The 6,720-nt window shown below is 40.3% G+C and overlaps 1 protein-coding gene across 4 annotated transcripts in view; it reads right to left on the reverse strand.

The window, feature by feature from the left end:
- Positions 1–4,905: 4,905 nt before the first annotated feature.
- The window catches only part of nlgn4xa (neuroligin 4 X-linked a), a 61,057-nt gene continuing 59,242 nt past the window's right edge, over positions 4,906–6,720 (reverse strand). For all 4 annotated transcript variants that reach the window (XM_081701184.1, XM_027010121.3, XM_027010097.3 and 1 more), the window contains one exon: positions 4,906–6,720. This exon is cut by the window's right edge and continues 1,006 nt beyond it. The gene's annotated coding sequence lies outside the window, so the exon portion shown is untranslated.

Raw genomic sequence — 6,720 nt, forward strand, 5'->3', positions numbered from 1 at the left:
TGAACGTTCCTCTTCACTTAACTGTTCTGCATATATATTGGCTCAGAAGATTTCATATTCACCTATTAGAGCTTTACCACTGAGGGAGTAAAGGCAATCAACTGGCTTGGATGTGAGAGGTATTTACCTGAATCTTAATTCCTGTTTAGAGTGGGTGGAGGAATAAGGAGAGAGAGAGAAAGAGAGAGAGACAGAGAGTCAGAGAAAGAGAGAGAGTGTGGGAGAGAGATCGAGAAAGACAGAGAGTGTGTGCAGGAGAGAGAGAGAGGTACTCACAGGCAACAAATGTTCTTGCCCAAAGAGTAGGAAGACTTAAATGAATGACTTAATGTCACTTTATTCATTTGAAATATTTTGCTGATCACTTTTGCACCCTGCCACTCTTACAGCAGCCCGACTCCACCCCCCACTTCCTCTGGGGTTGGCTACCCCGTCACGGCCGGATCGATTGGGCTGGGTGATGGCTGTTTGGAGAGGCCCATGTGTGAATGACAATCGGGCGAGCCAGAAGAATGATGGAATGCTGAAGCTGGGTTAATTAACTTCCAGTTGAGTCATGAGTATTCATTCCTGCTCACACCACTTCTTGTCTCTCTCTCTCTCTCTCACACGCACACACACACGCACACACACACACACACACACACACACACACACACACACACGCGAACACACACACGAACACTCACACACACACACACACACACACACACACACACACACTCACACACACACACACACACACACTCACACACACACACACACACACACGAACACTCACACGCACACACACACACACACATGAACACACACACGAACACTCACACACACACACACACGAACACACACATGAACACACACACACACTCACATACACACGAACACTCACACACACACGAACACTCACACACACACGAACACACACACACGAACACACGAACACTCACACACTCACACACACACACACTCACACACACACACACACACACACGAACACTCACACACACACACACACACACAAACACTCACACATACGCACACACACACACTCACACTCACACACACTCACTCACACACTCACACACACGAACACTCACACACACACACACGAACACACACACGAACACACACACGCACACACACAAACACTCACACAAACACACTCACATTCACACACGAACACTCACACACACACTCACACACACACACACACACACACACACTCACACACACACACAAACACACACCCCTCCTCTTCATCTCTCTAACTTCTCAAAAGCAGTGGGCAGCGCCAGCTTTGACAGATCAAGTCAAGGCCCTGGAGCTTTAGCGGATGAAGATGTGGACAAGAATCACCACACAGGTTCCACATTTAAACAATAATGCTACATTAGATATTACAGAAGCAACATTGCATGCTCTGTTTGTTTGTTTGTTATTTTTTAATAAAATTGAAATTAGCAAATGATAGATAATAAATCAAAGAAAAAAAAAACACTCAAACAAATGTGGGGGGGAGGGTGGACCCTGAAGTGTGCGTTTCACAGAACCCATTCACTACTCGATACCGACTCTGATCCAATGAAGGGTTTGAGGAGTCTCGTAAAAAGTATAGAGACATGTACTTCAGCCAAGCGTGAATAACTATTTTTCAATTTCACTCCTGCCATTGGCTTGAACTCAAAAGCTAATTTGTTGGCAATGTTTGAATTAGATCAATAAAACCAAGGAACAAGAAAAGCAGGCGACAGATTCACAAAGCAATTTATTGCAAAGCAAGATACATTGCATTATGCAAATGAATTCAACACATTCTTAAAACTCGAAGTACTGCAAAGTACAATGTTTTCGGAGCAAGTGTCACTGGTTTTCTCTAAACAATTCAGAGGTGTAATTCAGCATTCTCAGAATTCCAGTGGCCAGAGATTGTCAAATATTCTTTTGATTCTTTTGAAACCAGTCAGTGGTTTTCAATGCACCGCTTAAAGATTTATTTGCAGAATGCAAAGGCAGTTATTTTTCTGAGCCCAGTTTTCTAGAAGGTATAGTCTAGTTGAGTTCACCTTAATTAGATCAGTGCAAACTCTTTGACTTTTCTATCATAGTGTGATTTCTGTGTTGGCGTTTGTTTAAACCTTTGCAGTCCACAGATGTTAATTAACACACATTTTAAGTGAGAGTCATGCCACTGCTTACTCTGCATATAATCATACATACACAGTTTTATCCATTTTATTAATGCTCATGTTGCATCTCATATGTAGCTATATGCATCTTATTCAGTCCATTCCAAAGCCGTCTCAACCTCTGTGATCAATCAAACTGGCAGGGCCTTTAAGGCTTTTTCAAAACTTTCCTTAGCTTAAATAATGCCTTTCTGCATGCCCGGAAACCTTACACTATTAATCAAATGGGGTTTGTATGAAGCAAACCTTCATTTTATTTTGCAAAATATCTAAATATATATAGACATAGAATGGGCTGTACTGCTGTAGATTCAGCACCCTGTTCCTCTGACAAAGCAAATGTGAAATACAGTGATTTTCACACATGACATACCACATAAAGGAATGTCAGAGTTGAGCTTTTGCCTCAGTCTGCTCCTCTGTAGGTTTTTTTGAGTTGCTGGTAAATATTTCGGATGTTTGCAAAGGAGAGTTCTAGGAGAAACTGACACAATAGTACAGGTCACAGAAATCCGTAAAATTTTTAAGTCTGAACAAATACACTTTATACCTCAAAGCTAGTTTGAGCCCTCAAATTCTATTCCGCTATAAAGCTGAGAAGTCAGTGCAGTCATTTAGACATGATCCTCTGGTGGAGCGAAAGTGGAAAAAAAACAAGAGCTCTTAACACGCGTTCTGTGCTCATCACCTTTACAGGATGTGTAGGTGGGTTGTGCCACTCAGACTCTGTGCCTGCTGGTCTCCACCACAGACCTTTTTTAATGACTGTGTCCCATCTTCAAATAAGTATTCCAGATTTGAATCAAGTCTGACTCCATCCTCCGTGGAAGCTGGTTTTTCTCCGGTTTATCATGTCTTAACCTTAATGGTGAATTAAGTGTTGGAGTGCTCTGAGGGCTAACGCATTGCTGTAAGATGCTTTCCCCATTTCAAAGAGCCTCTACTATTTCTCATAACAGAACAGCTTAACGATTAAATGTTAAATTTTTGCAACTCATCATAGACTACCTAATCCCCATCATTTTAAAATGTTCCTTTTTCAGAATTTGCTGCAGTGTAAAAATTACGTGCCACATCCACTCTATACGCTCTTCAACGTGCTACACCAACTCCACACACACTTCAACATGCCAGATCCACTTCTTGCTTTAATCACACGACATCTGAATGAACTACTCATCCATGTGATATATTTTGATCATATTTTTAAGACAGTATGCTAATATATCTGGCCATACACCATGAGCAAAGTTAGCATGTTGTGAGAAGTATTCCTTTATCTCTGGCAAGTGCTGTAAATCCCCCTCCTCTGTCTTTACACTCGTGTGCTGATACACTGTACCCCCAGAGCTTCAGTGCTACATAAATAAGATGAATGAAAATGTATAGCTGGAAAGCTTTTCTACTAATCTTTTTTTTTTTTTTTTGATTCATAGGCTCTGTTGCATTTTGTCTTTCATTTGTATCGTTCTGGGTGTCGACTGGGCACCTTGAAGCCCTCGATGGGTGCGTATAGCATGTGGCTCTTATTTTTACAGTTGATCGGTTCGCTGCAGCCTAGCTTACAGGCTGCATGGAAATAATTTACATTAGTAAATTTGCCTTTGCCAGTCCACTTGTTTTGTCAGATGCACATGGAAAGAATGGAAGCATCAGTCGCGGCGTGCGCGCGCGAGCACGTGAGCAGCAGGAGCGGCCAGCATCTTCTTCGGCTTCGTACGGGTCAGGTTCTCGGTTGGGTCGTGTTTCGTCTCCCCAAAATTTGGACGGAACTCCAGTGTGGACAAGCCAGAGGAACAGAGGAGATGATTAGGCCAGGATCATGCTCAAAATAAGCGCAAATGAGACTCCGAGGGAGAGAGAAAACGACCCCATTACTGGACATCATGCTGGGTCTAAGTTTGTCTCCCTGCTGCTGTCTAATTGATTTGGTTTTACACTTGTTCATTACTGTGGATGTTAGTTGAAAAACACTAAATTAGCCACCATTTCAGTGTGTAATTAATGCTCAGTCACTGTAAAAAACAAAAAGATTTGATTCAAGACAGTCAACGGCACCTTAAAATCAGGAGCCAGTATCATCTTTATAATCGGCTCTAACGTTGCAGACAGATAAATTGTCAAAAAACGAATTGTCTTCATGTGGAAAAAAGGTAGAATATATTTTAATTTCATTTAGCAACCCAAGTGAGAAACTATAAGTTCAACATTCCTGAGACCCATCTGTACTGTCATTAAACAGTGACAAATGGCCACATGCCACCGATGAGGAGAACAAAGCCTGCCAACGCTGAATCTTCCTTCCAAATCAGGTTTCAAGAGAAACTTTCTCCTGTTTCTGGAGTGGGATCCCCATCACGTTTGCCACCGCGCCACCTCCGGCAGTGATGTTTCACTCCACCGATGAGTCCCACACATGCCCAGAAAGCCTTGACATTTCCAAAATATGCTCCCTTCCGAAAGTGCAAAAATGCCAGCTTGGTAAAGCATGTCTCAAGACTGCAATGATGACTCCAGTGCTCCGATAACGTTAGCTGACAGTCTGACAGAGCAAATATTTCACTTAAAATTTACAATGCTTTGGAGAAATGGTTCCTACACTTTAGCACCTGAAGAGAGATCATGAATAGATCAAGGAAAACATGCAGAACTATTGTAATCATTCTGTGCATTGTATGTGCATTTTTTTCATGAGTGATAGAGGGTAAATAGACACGGCTTTAGAAAATACTGTGATATTTTATTAGAAACGCTGCAGAAAAATTTTATACAGGTGTCCAGCCAGAAATATCATCTATCACTTAAGGCAAAAACTGCAACCAATATAGGACAAACTATTATTTAGAATCCTACATTTCACCCTTGAATTATAGACAGAGGCTATGATGAATATTTTAGATTCAATATACAAATTTAACTTTATAAATTTCAATAGCATTTTTTAATTTAAATCTTTGTTTGCAATTTCAAGATATTTTGTTATAGGATGCAGAACTAAAAATATCAGGGTTAATGATTTTTATAGCATTTATAATTATTTTTATTTACACTCATCCACTTGCGTTGTAACCCAAAAATATCACAAGCCTGGCACAATACTTTACATATTGCTAGCATATGACAAATAGAAATATCTAACATATACTTCTTTACGAACATATCCAACTAATATAGATACCAAAAACACTGCCTTGGTTATTTTTTTCATTGTTTTTTTTTTCCTTTTATGATTATAATGCTGGTCTTAGCTTTGATTCAGGCAGTGGTGCATGTGACAGAAGAGTTGGTGGGGGGTGGAGAAGCTAAAGGTATCACAGGGTGAAACAGACAGTCTCAGGGACCAACACAGGTCAGACACAGGATGCTGTTTTCTGCCCTCATGGAGCTGCTTGTGATTTCCATTGGCAAGTTCTGCAATGACACATGACACCTGGAAACCAAGAGGTTACATTCAGGCCTAGAATGAAGTGGAATCTGATTGGCTACAGGAAACCCATGGCAGATACATGCTTGAGTGACAGCATGATGTTCCAGTTTTTTTGTGCGTTTGTTTGCTTTTGGGGGTACCTCACTGTGTGATTAGCAAGAATAAAATGAGAGATTGTAAAATATCCTCATCCCCTTCACTCATAGGGAGGGCTTTAAACACACTCTAATAGTGCTGTAAGCCCAGGAGTCTGAATAGAAAAAGTAAAAAACTCCTCTTAGATCAGCATAAAGGGGCATTTTTGTCAGTATCATGGTTTTTTTGTCAATGTAGACAGCGATCCTTCATATTGAGGTTACTGCATGAGCCAATTTTTCAGCAGACAATATTTAATACATGTGAAGATGAAGAGACACAGGGAGAAAGGCTATGGTTATAGGTATCCGAGTGCTGGAATAAGTGCGTTAAACAAACATTTCCGAAATTTAAACCAATGACTATGTTTCGAATATTTACAGTCAATTCAACAGAAAGCACAAGCTCATTAATAGTCATATTTTGAACCAAAACGACAATAAAAGCTTTTTCGATTTCTTTTAGGATTGGATTTTTAACCCACAGCTATTTACATAATTGTCATCTTTACAAATTTGTCATAAATACATTTCAGGCTGGGAAATTTAGAATTTAGTTCCTTCATCCAATATGTGACAACACCATCGGAAAAGTAGAATGACACTGTTGTTCAAAATAGTGTTCTTGCACACTATGTCAGCTGTTACTCTTGATATAGGATAAAGAATATGACACATACAAAGCTTTCACAGGTCGTTGATGCCTGCTATCCTTAGTATGAACGTGTCGCTTATGCAAGCAAAATAGTCCCTGTTGAAGAGCTCATAGTTTCTTTTGGTAAAACATTCCTTTGTTCTCTCTATGCTTGGCTCCAAGTTCACTGTTAGTTTTAGTAACATTCACTTCCACAAATAGGTGATACTGGACTTGTATCTTCTTCAAGAAGGTATTGTAGCAAAATAATATCTTCTCCACACTGAGTCAGTCTCCGAGTGGAAATTAAAATTTTTTCATCCATGAGAGAGACATCCG

Source organism: Electrophorus electricus, chromosome 18 (genome assembly GCF_041902795.1).
Source record: "Electrophorus electricus isolate QZ-2024a chromosome 18, ASM4190279v1, whole genome shotgun sequence".
Classification (NCBI taxonomy): Eukaryota; Metazoa; Chordata; class Actinopteri; order Gymnotiformes; family Gymnotidae; genus Electrophorus; species Electrophorus electricus.